This window comes from Ambystoma mexicanum, chromosome 5q, assembly GCF_040938575.1.
Source record: "Ambystoma mexicanum isolate Mex_15411 chromosome 5q, UKY_AmexF1_1, whole genome shotgun sequence".
Classification (NCBI taxonomy): domain Eukaryota; kingdom Metazoa; phylum Chordata; class Amphibia; order Caudata; family Ambystomatidae; genus Ambystoma; species Ambystoma mexicanum.
The window spans coordinates 132,062,413-132,076,250 of NC_090933.1; positions in this window are offsets into that span (position 1 = coordinate 132,062,413).

Sequence of the window (13,838 nt, forward strand, 5' to 3'; positions counted from 1 at the left end):
CGAGAAAATTGTCACTAGTGGACCGGTTCAAACCAGGAACAAGCTGACATATAAAGAACAATTGTGGATTTTTAACCTCAAAACATTAGACAGGGGACTCAACACGTTGGATTCTTGGGAGTTCAACTCACGTTGACTCCCATCCCTAGGTCGCACCCTGCACAAGTTCTATGTCACTACCTACCTGTATTGTATACTCGTGCACCAGTATGGAAATTGTCTCTCGATAATTGAAGAGGACTATACTCACCTGTATTTCCCTTAAGAAAAAACGCCTGTCCATACTTTCGTGCTTATCGAAAGTCCTGTAAATGTTTAATTCGATTTATCTGTGCAAAATCGTTTTGAAGGCAAAATAAAATAGCTTCAAAACAAGACAGCTGTCTACAGATCTCCCATCCTGATTTCTAGCATTTTGCATACAGGTACCCTCCTGGGCATATCAGGACTCCGCCAGGCACCCTTTATTGAATCTCACCTCATGATTCCGTCAATGGCTTAACACATTGCTCACAATTCTTTTTAAGAAGGCTCCCACCTCGCACAAAGAAGTAGCCGTTTGTGTTTAGGGTTCACTAACTTCACTCCTGATCGCCACTTCTCATACAATGTTAAGTCTTCCTCCACCTCCATAACAAAATTCCACTCCTTCTACAAACTTCCCTCCATCACCTCCTCATTCACCTCCTTGATGTTCCTCCGAGTTTCACCTTTACTCCTCTCTGTCAGCCCCTCCTTTTCGTGCCAAATGTTTAACCCCTCCTCCGCCTCTTCCTATATCGCCTTCTCTATTATTTCCCACCACCCCTGGTCTGATAAGTCTTCCTAGCCCTCATACTCGTTTGGTGCGCCCTCCTGCCCTGATCTTTCTCCTACCAGACATCTGTGAATTTCCCTCCCCAGCTCTCTCAGTCATCCTCCTCCCAGCTCTCTGTGTCTTCCTCCTCCCAGCTCTCTGGGTCTTTCTTCTCCCAGTCCTCTGGGGTTTTCTCTTTCCAGTCTTCTCTCTATGTCTGTCCCTAGTGTCACTCTCCACCCAGGACTCTGCATCTTTTAGATTCTCTACCTCCAAGCTGTGACTTTGCCCAGCCTCCTCGGCCTACCCTTCTGGGCCTCTTCTCCACCCTCCTGCCACCTGAACCCTGATCCCCGTAGGCTCCAGGGGCTCCCTTCCAGTCTCAAACTCCTTCTGTACACCTCTCTAGTAGCCCTGGGATGAGCCCTTTCCTCCCAACTCATCCAGCCTTCTGGCACAGGCCCTGCCTCGTTTGGGACCACCTTTAAGCCTCCTGCTTGCGTAAGGGGACTGAGTGGTGTTTCCTTAGGTGATTGGGATTGGCTGTTGGGCTCTGCCTCTGGGGATGGGTCAACATTCTGATGTGGGAACTGGGGTTGGATCTTCCCTCCCCTAGCCTAGGCTGTCCTCTCTCTGCCTACCACACCAGAGCCCTACCTTCCAGCCACTCTCTGGCATTTAATAATAAATGCCCGTTTCTTCAGTCAGCTGGAGTAGGGATTGGCTGGTGGTTCACACTCCTGAGGATGGCTTCCATTTCCAATGTGGGACTTGGGGCTGTCTAGCCCCTTCCTTTGGATGGTCTTCCCTCTGGATGACACACCCTGGCTCTGTCCTTGTGTTTAACCTATTTGTTTTCAACTGTATCAATGTGGAAGCCTTGTCCGATGCTTGCTGACTGTCTTTGAAAGGTCCCACTCTTTCTGTCTGTAGAATTAGATAGGATGTCTGCACCCGCACAAGTGCAGGCATGCAAAACTCCCCCACCCCCCGATTTAGGCGGGAGACTCGCGATTTTTCAATGTAAAATATTGCTATTTTTCATGTTCTCCCACGTAAAATAATTATAGCCCCAATGCATTCTTATGGAAAAAATGTATGTCTCCCGATTTCTCTGACGAAATCTCCCTCCCAGGTGCTGAGGAATGTTGGCATGCATGCAAGTGCAGTATAGTGGCAGGTGCTGCTAGCTATGCAGCACTGCAACTCCTCACTGTCATTGATGTGGCAATGTGACAAACCCCTGCCTACCTCATGTGTCATGGTGAGAATAGTCAACAAAGGAGGCATTCAGTTATTTGTGCCATACCATGCAGAGCTATTCCATTATTTGCATGTTAACTGCTCTGAAAGCCATTTTGATATATATAAGCCTGTACAGTCAAAGGAAACTATACATCATTTTGGTCAGTTACTGTGTTTTGTAGTCACAATTATTTCTGGCAATATTCTAAAAGTTGAGGACGGATTATAAACGGACAGGCTGCAGAATCCCCACATAGGAAGTGCCCCACCACAGATAGTAGGCGCCCATGTCGGCGTAAGAAAACAATATTTGGGGTCCTTCTATCTGAGGGAGTGGAAATATGTATATTTAATGGTTCACCTTTCTTCTGTGAGAAAAGAGATTTTTGATAGATAAGTCCATATTCTCAATATGTTCAAGTTGCCCAAAATGAATGTCCTGGTTTGTTGTGATAGCTTTGATAATGTTGTGGTGCACATAATACAATCCTCTTCATTCTTTTCCTTGGACCCCAAGAGACGTTCAGTTCCATTGGATACCTACACTCTCTTAGTGTCCCTTCCATGTGCCTTGTTGGATAGCCTCTTGTTACTAGATACTCTTGCTTGGCTTAAGTCTGCTGAAAAAGGAGAAATGACCTTATCGTAATGTTCTTTCTATGGATTCTTCTCCCACAGATTAGTCATCTGATAGATATTCCTTCCAGCTTTGCCGGTTCGGATATTTTTTCGACAGGGGGCATAATGGACCTCGACCTGGCCTCGACCATGGATCCTTCTTGCTCTGCGTCTGGTCATCGGCTGCTGGCGTGACATCAGGTGTCGTACAAGTACCACTTCACTACGCCCCAACCTCAGTTCCTCTTTTTTCCAGAGCACCACACACTGCATAGGAAAACAGAGAGAACAAACAGGCTAATTAGCCCTTCAAAAAGAAACTAAGTACAGACCTCCAAAGGAGGAACAATTAAAAAAGAACACTACAAGTAGCGTTAGAAAAATCTTTGTTTTAAGACTGTGGCAGGAAGACAGAAAACAGACACAGAGGACCATCACCAGGTCAACGTGGAAATAGAAAGATGAGCACCAACCACCAACTTTCTGAGCGGGGATGGATGGGAGGGGAGATGAGGAATCTGTTGGAGAAGAAACCATAGAAAGAACATTACGGTAAGGTAATTTCTCCTTACATGGATTGCTTTTTTCCCGCAGATTCCTCATCTGATAGACTCCCGAAGCAGTAATGAAGGAGGTGGGCAGAAAGTTATAGCAAAACATTTTGCAACACTGCCATGCCGTAACGTGCATCAGAAGTACGAGCCACATCCAGGATATAGTGCTTTGCAAAGGTATGCAAATATGACCATGTCGCAGCACAACAAATCTCCTGGACAGGGCCCCCCTCTCTGCAATGCGGCGGATACGGAGACCCCCTTGTGGAATGGGCCCTGATGCCTGCTGGTAATTCCTTCCCAGTGGCCCGGTAACATTAATCTATGCAGAGAATTATCCAACGGGGTAAAGTCTGCTTCGTTATGGGCAGGCCTTTACGGGCTAAGGAAAAAGCCAGAACGAGCTGGTCAACTCTCCTGAATTCAGCTGTCCTGGCGCTATAGTAACTCAACAGCCTTTTAGGGTCTAGACGATGTAACTGTTCCTCCTGCTTAGAAGGATGAGGAGGAGGATAGAAGACCGGAAGGTCGATGGACTGTGACAAGTGAAATTCTTATACAACCTTGGGGAGGAAGCCAGGCCTTACCCTGAGTGAAACATTCTCTCGGAAAAAGCGCACGAAGGGTGACTTACAGCAAAAGGCCTGTTGTTCACTCACCCACCTAGCGGATGTAATTGCCACCAGACGGCTGTTTTCAACGAGAAAAGTCGTAAAGGACGAGAGTGCATAGGCTCAAATGGAGCCGCCATCAGAAATGTAAGAACCAGATTAAGATCCCAATATGGGACAACAAACGGAGTTGGCGGAAACCTATTTAGAAGCCCTTTCAGGAATTGCCATTGCCAGAAAATTAACCTTGATCCGGGGATCTCTTAAACACAGACAAGGCAGCGAAATATCCTTTGACCGTGGTGAGCTGAAGGCCTGCAGAGGCCAGTGACAGAATGAACTCCATCGCTCTAGTGGTGGGGAAAGAGATGGGGTGAATCTCGCGTTCCCTGCCCCACGCCTCAAATCTTCTCCAGCAACACCTCAAGTACTTCCTCAGAGAGGGCCCAATTATCATATCTCATCCTCTCAACAGCCACACATGTAGGTTGAGTGATTCTGGGTTGAATGGAGTATCCAGCCTTCCGACTGGGTAAGGAGATCTAGACACTGAGGCAACCGGTGAGGTGGACTGATGGACAGAACCAAGAGGTCGGAGTACCACATTCTCCTCGCCCAATCCGGGGCGCTCAAGATCATGGTCGCGCAAAACCTCTTCAACCTCCGGAGAACCCATGGAATGAAGGGAATTGGAGGGAAAGCCCAATCCACCACAAACGCGCCCTCCAGTGCACCATCTGATGGGAATTCCCTCCAGCAGAACAGTTTGCATTTCCTGTTGGACTCTGTTGCAAACAGATCCACCGCTGGGGTACCCCAGAGAGTGAAGACCTCCTCTAGGACTTCCTGGCACACTTCCCACTCATGTCAGACCATGCTCTGCCTGCTCAGAGCATCCGCCAAGTTGTTCCTTGTGCCCGCCAGATGAAACGCAGAGACCGAAATCCTGTTCTCTAGAAATCAGAACCAGAGCATCATCGCCTCCATGCAGAGGTGGCGGGAGTGCACACCACCTTGCTTGTTGCGTGTGGTCTGTCAGAACAAGGACATGCTTTTCCTGCAGAGACAGGGCGAATGCTTTCAGGGCTAGCCTGATAGCTCTTACATCCAGCCTGTTGATGTGCCACCTGGCTTCTGTCGTTGACCAGAGGCCGCTCACCTGCAAATCCTCGCAGTGAGCACCCCAACCCTTCAAGGATGCACCACTGACCACTCGGGTGGAGGCCAGAAGGGTTCCCACCAAAAGACTGTTACTGTCTGCTCACCAGGACAGGTCGCTGACCACTGATGCCGACACTCTGAGGAGATCCGAGAGTGCGCTGAGGTATTGAGAGCACTGATCCCTCAGTAACCATTGCAGGGATCTCATGTGCAACCTGGCCTCTGGCAATAGAAGAATGCAGGAAGCCATGAGACCTAGAAAACAGAGGAAGGAAGACGCTGGTAGAGTGGCATGGTTCCAGAACAAGTCCACCATCTGTGTCAAGCTGACTACTCTCTCCTCAGGAGGGAAAGCCTTCCAAACCCGTGTATCTAGGACTGCTCCGATGAACTGGAGCCGTTGGACTGGTGTCATGTGGGAATCCTTTAAGTTTAGGGAGAAGCCCAGCCTGTGCAGCAGCGAGCAGGTGTCCTACAGATGGGACAAGACCTGCACTACAGACTTCCCACAGATCTGCCAATCGTCCATATATGGGAATACGTGGACTCCGAATCTCCTGAGGTAAGCCGCAACTACCGCCATGAGCTTGGTGAAGACCCTTGGGGCAGAGGGAAGCGGTGAACCTTAGGAACTTCCTGTGCTTTCAATGGATTGGCACATGGAAATAGGTGTCCTGCAGGTCTATGGACACCAGCCAGTCCTGAAGTTTGAGAGCTTGGAGCATCTTTCTCAACGTCACCATCCTGAATTTGTCTTTTCTCAAGAACTTGTTCAAGGCCCTGAGGTCCAGAATAGGACAGAGACCTCCTCCTTTCTTTGGCACCAGGAAATATCGGGAATAGCAACCCAATCCTCTCTCTTTGGGAGGTACCTCTTCCTTGGCACCCTTCAGCAACAGGGCTATCAGTTCTCCCTGGAGGTCCTGTCCCTGTTGGATTGGAGGTGGAGGTGGTCTGTCCGGTGTTTTCTTTTTTTTTAGAAATGGCAGACAATAACCCCATTGAATGAGCTGTAGAGCCCAGGCATTGGAAGTCATTCCCTGCCACTGGAACAAATGCTCCGTCAACCATCCTCCAACCGGTGTGCTGTGAGAGGGGAAATCAAAGCAGCTTCAGGGGCTGGTTCGTTCCCACCGCTGACACTGCCTGTTGGCCTCTGGAAGGCCCTCTGCCCAGTCTGGAGCGTGAGAAATGCTTCTGACCTTTCCTGGCAGGTGGGAGCTGAACTCCCCTGGCATAAGGAGCATATGGAGCCTTGTGCTCTAGAGGTGAAGCTAAATGCAGGTTTGGCCGGCTGCACAGCTAGGGCTAAGGATTTGGCAGCAAGTTTTGATTCCTTTAATTTTTCTAAGTAATAGTCGGCTTTGTGGCCGAAAAGAAGATCGGCCTAGAGAGGCATGTCCAGAAGTTTTACTTGGATGTTAGGTGAAAAATCAGAGGTTTTCAAGTAGGCCTGCCTTCTTAATGTCATGGCCGAAGCCATAGATCGGCCCACACAGTCAGAGATGTCCAGGCCTGTTCGCAGTGACTCCTTGGCCACCTCCTTCCACTCGCTGTAGGAAGCACTCACGCATTTCTCCTTCCGGACATACTGAGCAGCATTTTCCACTGCTGCCCATAGACCGAAGGTGTATTTCCCAAAACTGCTTGCCACATTTGTAACTTTGAGGGCCATGATACCTGAAGTGAATGCCTTCTTTGCCAAGGCATCTACTTTTTTTGCTTCTCTGTCTGGGGGCAGAGTAAATGTTGAAGATGTGGGCATAGAAGAGCCCGTAGCAGCCTGCAGAACAAGCCCCTCTGGGGAAGGGTGAGAGGAGAGGTATGAGGAGTCTCCTCAAGCCAGCCTTTACTTCCTGGAAATGGTGGAGCTGATGGGAGGAATGGAAGATGGGTTTTGCCACATAGCTGCCAAAGGATTGGCAGTGGCTGGGTTCAGAGTCAGAGGCATATTACACTCAGTGGTAAGGCCTTCATCTAGGATGTCGGTAAGGTGATAACCTTATGTAGGCACAACTGATGAGTGCAATCCAAGGGTGTCAGAAACTGTTTCTACCAGAGCCTTGCATTTAGATGTATTGTGAAGATAGAGCTGGGACTGCTGAAACTCAAGGCCAGGCGAAGTGAGGCCTTGAGAACGCTGCAGAAGCTTATTCTGGTAATCAAAATAGTCGACGACTTCTGAACCCAAGAACATCGGATCGACATCCCCGTGGTCATCGGCGTCATGATCACCGAAGATACTGGCCATGGTATCGAAAAATTCTGACGGGTTGTGGAGTAAATACAACCGTCGACATTGAGGATTTGTCTTTCGGTGCCAGACGCACAGGGGCTAATCCGGTTCCATTGTTCTTTCAACGTCAAAAGATTTATCGGCGCTGACATTGTCGGTACTGGGGCACTAGAGGGGTCGGGTACACCAAGCTCCACACTTGGCTCCAGAGCATGCTACATTGGGGGGAGCCGCACCGACTGCAGCATGCTTCTTGAACATTACAAGCATTGAGGATTTGAAATTCTCCCACTCCTGCCGGTGGTAGGACCAGCTTCCGGCTTACTTTTTTCCTTTCTGTTGATGAATCAGAGTCCCGGCGATGGCAGTGATGACGTTTCTTTTTTCCGGACGTGGAAGATTGGCTCCTCGAGTGTGACCAATTCTTCTTCTGCCAGTGTTTCTCGGGAGTATGCCCCTCAGTTTTGGCCTCCGAAGACCGAACCGTCGACTGCACCGGAGATTTGAGGGCAGACGACCCAGAGCAAGTGTTGCAGCTCAATTCAGAAGGGATTTAGGATGCATTTTGGCACATGATGGACACCCGTCAGTCCCGTGACCTGTGCAGAGGCAACCAAGACACAACTCGTGTGGGTCGGTGTGGGACATCTTGGTGCCACTATCGGAACACCATTTTAAACCTGATACCTGAGCGACCAACATCTCGATAGAGGATTTAGTGAAAAATACGTTTTCTGATGAAAATGTTGTTAGAGTGGAAGCTCTGTGTTCCCAAGCAGCGTGTTAGCATGCGGAAAAAAGGAACTATGTTGGGCATAGTGACGTGGTACCTATAGGATGCCTGACATCACGTCCGAAGCCGATCAAGACGTATCAATGGTCGACGCCCAGGTTGAGGTCCACTACACCCCCTGTGAAAAATGTTCCAAAGCTTGAATGAATAGCTATCAAATGAGGAATCTGCGGGAGAAAAGCAATCGATTGAAGTGCCTTTTTGTCCTGTCGTTTCTGTAGCTTCTTAGCAGTTGTCTATAGGACATGTTATCTTTTTGGGTGCATGGATGCTGACTCATATAATGTAAGATGGTGTTGGGTTTTGTGGGGCGATGACTCAAGCCTCAAAGATGAGGAGTTCTAGAATGCAATGCTTGTTTTGCTGTTATGTTGAATTTAATATTGGGGTTCAAATGGTTAAGTCATTCCAGTATAGAGTGTCCGCTGTGTTTCTTCTCTCTTCCAGGGAGAAACTATGTTGTTTTTCCATGTTGTCCATGTAAAGGTTAGATACACTGCGTGCAAATGCAACACCATTACCATTCCCTTCTTTTGCAGAGAAAACTTATCAACATAAACAAAATTGTTTTTTTCTTAAGGCAACTCTCAGTAGATCCAACAACAAGTTAGTTGCAACTGAATGACAGGGTTAGGATTTGGCCTTAAACAGATATGAGTTGCTTCTGTGCATTTATACACAATTTTGTAAATGTGGGAGTTTTAAGCTGCATGCATGAAAATACAACACAATCTGCTTCAAGTTCTTGAAAACAATGGTAAGTTTATAATGTGTGGATGTTTCAAGCTCTTAACTCCAAAGAACAAATGTATATAATTGCAAAAAAATTTTAGCTTTAATTTAGTGAAGTAAAAAATACAAATTTACACAGATTTCCAATTCAATGTGATACAAAATAGGAATTAAATTGCACAATTATTTAATATAAGCGGCAAGGGGGAGTAGGCTCGAGTTGGGGGTAGGGTGAGGGGTTAGCGGCAGATACTTAACGATGTGTACATGATGTTAAAGTATTATGTCAAGTACTGCTGGTTTTGTTGAATGTTTGTTGTAAAAACCAACACAATTGTTTACATTTTTTAAATTTAATATAAGTAATACAATTTCATAACCTTACACTTCATCTATTTATATTTTAAAGAGCTAATTTGTCTTATTTGAGGTTTGGTATATCCTCTCTTTCGTACAGGTCCACTCCTGTAGCATTTTAATCTTCTCCAATTGTTCAAAAAGATATTACATTTATATTCAATTGTCAATTTCTTTTAATCCTTTTGTGATTTTAATCTTCTAATTTATTAATTTACTTGTTCACTTGACCGTATGTCATTAGCTTATTCAAACAAGCCCAAAGGGTTCAAAAGAAATGTAGTCACTATTTTTAATTAAACCATTAATTAAAATCCTCTTGTGCATGATAGATATCCACAATTGAGAATCCTTGTGGTATCAATTACTTTACACTGATGTCCTTAACTTAGAATCCCCTTGATGCACTGAATTGAGAATTTAGAATTCTCTGCTTGGAATACTCACTTAGACTCCTCGACAAGTGTTTCGCTACTCATGTAGCTCTTCAGGAGGATGCAATCATGTAGGTGTACACCCATTTCCTCAAAATCATTCTTAAATCATTTCTAAGATGGAAGAAACTTGAACCCAAGTTTACGTAAGTTCATATTGATTGGAGCATCTCTTTGTTTTACCAGATAATACAAAATACATCAAATGTGAATACATAATCAGATAAACCTACTAATACATTGCCTGAATGCAATGTTTTAAACTATAAATTGCGCTATAAAATATAAGTTGATCTCAGAAAGATTTAGGCAATACATTCTACTAAAGAATATGAATTGAAAGTTGCCTATTACCTTTATTGAGAGCGTGTCATTACTTACGTTTTGTATATCTAAGAAGGAATAAAGTTCCTGTTAACATAAATTCAATTGATGGGGATACCTCTTAGATTGACTAGATAATGTTTTATGCTTGGAATGTGAATATAAGTTCAGATAAACCTATTTGTATAACATGTGAACTATATTGCCTGAAGAAAATGTGTTCAGTTACAGAAAAAGCTAGAAAATATGAACAAATCATTTATAATTGGATATTACCTCTGTTAGAAGCTTGCCTTTTCTAGAAAAATTGGATCTATTGTTCCTCATTTCCCCATATAAAAGAGACCGGTGTTACCAGATTGAAAACATTCACCAAAACTGAATTCAGGATTGTGACCATTATATTATTGAGTGTATGAAGACATAGCGCAACAAATTACACCATTTCAATATGGTGCATATTTTGATCCTGGCATGTATGTCGTAACACCGCAAACAATCCTGTTATAAAGTGCGCAATGAATTTGATATCTATAATTGTGGATTGTATTTTGCCAAACGGATGTTGCAATCTAATTATAATATATGTGGACTATTTGCTGACAAAATACATTTTTGCTTGCAAATATTTAAAAAAAAGATAGACCTTTTGCAGCAGATGCAACAATATTGGTATGCTTGGAAAAAAACAGACCAATTTCTACCTGTGGAAAAAAAGTTAGAAATGAATGTACGTACAAAGCAAAAGCAGGGACTCTATTGACTTGTGTTGAAGTTTTTCAAAATTCAAATATGAGAAAAGAAGCAAAGAAAAACAATGTATTTTTGGGTTCTAAGGCAATTTTACTAATTGTGAACTGTCAAATACGAGCTAGTTAGGAAACACTATTTGCTTATGTAGTTCTGACTGGATGTAGCAGTTACAAATTATTTAAAAAACATACAGTTCATTGTACTTTTTTCCAACCTGCATTTCATCAATCCATCTTCTGTATCCAGAAGGCTTCTCATTGACATAATAGTAGCTCTTTATTTCCTCCTGTTGTTGGCAAATGTACTTCTCTTCAAGTACATCAGATTCTGTTCACTGAGATATTACTGTGTTCTCTTGCCCAATGGCTGGCTGATGGATATTTCGGATCCTGATCCTTTACCAACTGTACAGAGCCATCTCACATTGCCCCCTGAAGTTATATACTGCGTTGCATTTTCCACTGCCTTCCAGAGGCTGAAAGAGTATTTGGCGAAACCAATGGCCATGTTAGTAGCTTTCAGAGTTATCCTGCCCAAAGGTAAAAACCTTCTTGGCCATGGTGTCGATTCTTTTACCTTCTGTGTCAGGGGGCAGATTTGAGATGGAAGATGCTGATATGGTGGAGACTTAAGCAGCCGGCATGACAAGACCTTCCGGGAAAGGGTGAGAAGGCAGAAATGATGGGTCTCCTCTTGCCGGCCTGTACTTACCGGTCATGGATGAACTGACCCAGTGAATGGAGCAGGAATGCTGCCACAGAGATGCTACTGGATCGGCAATCACTGAGTCCATAGGCATATTCCTTTCAGTAAATGGACCCTTACCCAGAATGTCAGTTAACTCGTAACCTTGGACTGGCACTACTGTAGCCTGCAGTCCTATGGTGCCCACTACCCTATCTACCAGTGCCCAAAATATGGCCTGGGTGAGGGTGTAAGATTGGTTTTGCTGAAGTTCTTAATCAGGGGACATGTCCAGGCCGCTGGCATCGTGAAGCCCCTGTGCCAACTCTAAAAGATCAGCTTGGTCGGTGAAATAGTCGACGCCCCCCATTCCCAAGTACATGAGATCAACTCCTCTCTGATCATCCCCGTCATCAGCGCCAAATATGGATATCATGGTACCAAAGAAGTCGGTCCGGGAGAGCAGGTTAAACTATTTTTGATTTTTAATAAGGTGCCTGTCAACATTGATCAGGGTTGTGGCACCGAATTGACATCGGGACGCTCGAACCTTGAAGTGCACGGGAAGTCACCGGCATCAAAGGTTTTTTCAAGCCCGAAGGCTTCCCTGACATTAATGGTGTTGGCACTGGGGCTTGCGAGGGGACTGGTGTACCAAGCGCCACTGTCCGAGGCCTGTTGCTCGGGGAAGGGAGCGCCTGCACCTGCAGCAACATGTTTTGGAGCATTTCCAGCATTTGGACCTTGAAATCTTTCCACTCCTGCTGAGTGGTCGGCCCAGCCGACGGCTTACCTCCTTCCGTCGAAGATTCTGAACCTTTTTCTTGTGTTTCGACGAGGAAGAGTGGCTCCTAGAATGGGACCTCTTCTTTGTCTTCCACCAATGTTTCTCCTTTTGTTTTTTGGAGGTAGGTACCTCGCTCTCATCCTCATAGGACCGGATGGTTGTCCGCACCACAGACTTTGAAGATGGTTGACCCAACGCGAGTTTAGCAGCCCATTCGTGCAACCATTTTGGGTGCATTTTAGTGCACGACGCACAATCCTCCGTGTCGAGACATCTCTCATGCGGGTCAATACCGGTATTTTGGAGTGTAACTAACATTTGAAGCACAGACAAGCTCTATATAAAGGTAATACTCAACATTTCACAATGTATTCATAACACAAATTATAGGGAATTTAGTTCACATTTGACTTAAGTTTATTTGATCATATATGCAAATTTTAGTATTATCTATTCAACCTAAGACATGCTCCCATCAATTTGTACTCACCATGACAGGCTTATTTGTAAAGCACACGTTCACCCCCGAAGGGGCATCTTGGCGCTAATAATAACAGATGTTTATTGTTGCCCAACTTAATGGTACTCATTTTATCAACCTCGGAAGGATGAAGGGCCGAGTGGGCATGCCGGGATTCAAACCTGTGACCATGAGGTCAAACACAGGTCCCTGTAGTGGATGCATTAGTCCACTGAGCCACAGGCCCGGCTTAAGCTTGGATTCAACTTTCTTACTTCTTAGAAATTATGTAAAACTCCAATTTTGAGGAAATTGGTATAGAGCTACATTAACAAATCCTCCTGAAGAGCTTCATGAGTTGTGAAATACATGTTGAGAATTCTAAGTGAGAATTACAAGCTGGGGATTCTAAATTTGCAGCTTAGGAGACTGTTAGGATTCCAAGTTGAGGATACCAGCGTAAAGTATTTACACCAAAATGTGTCGTGAATCTCCCCCCGTCTCACCTGAGATCGCTTCTTGCAGGGATCCGCGGGAAGATTCTTCTTGCGGGCGGATCGGGTTTTGTACAGGCCGGCACGAGTCTCTTGCGACTCCAGCGTGCGTTCAGCGTTCCAGGATACTCGCGGGTTCAGGACGTCCAGGAAGGAAAAAGCGGTCACAAGGATATGTGGATTCCAGGAACAGGGTGGAAAGGAGAGGGTGGAAGGTGTGGGAAAAAGGGTCCAGGAACTTGGATAATAGAAGGGTTCGCCAAGCTGCGAAGTGCACGTCTTGTCACTACCTGTTGATAGCGTTGAGACGCGCGGGGCCGCGGGGGCGTGGGATATTTATGGGATGTACTACGTCCGCCGTGAAGGCTGGTGCGAGGCGAGTCACGTGATACAGCCATGTTGGGAGAAACAATGAATGCAAGCCCTGCCGCGATAAGGACCAGGTAGTCCAGAAGGGGCTTGTTCTGTGGGTCATGACAGCATGCCTCCTCCGAAAACCTGTTCCACCAGGTTTGCCCGGGTGTATGAGATGATATCTTCGGAGCAATCGGGGGGTGTTCAGGTTAGAAAGTGGTTCCTAGGTACTTTCACTAGGAGGATATCCTTTCCTCTCAACCAGGTATTGAAGTTGACCCCGTTTATACCTGGAATCACATATTCTGGATACTTCATATTCCAGTTGGTCGTCCACAACCACGGGACTGGGTCTGCAGGATTTCCGGGAGGATCGGATGTAGGGTTTCAATAAAGAAGTGTGAAAAACTGGGTGAATTGTCTTCCAGGAGTCTGGTAGCTTGAG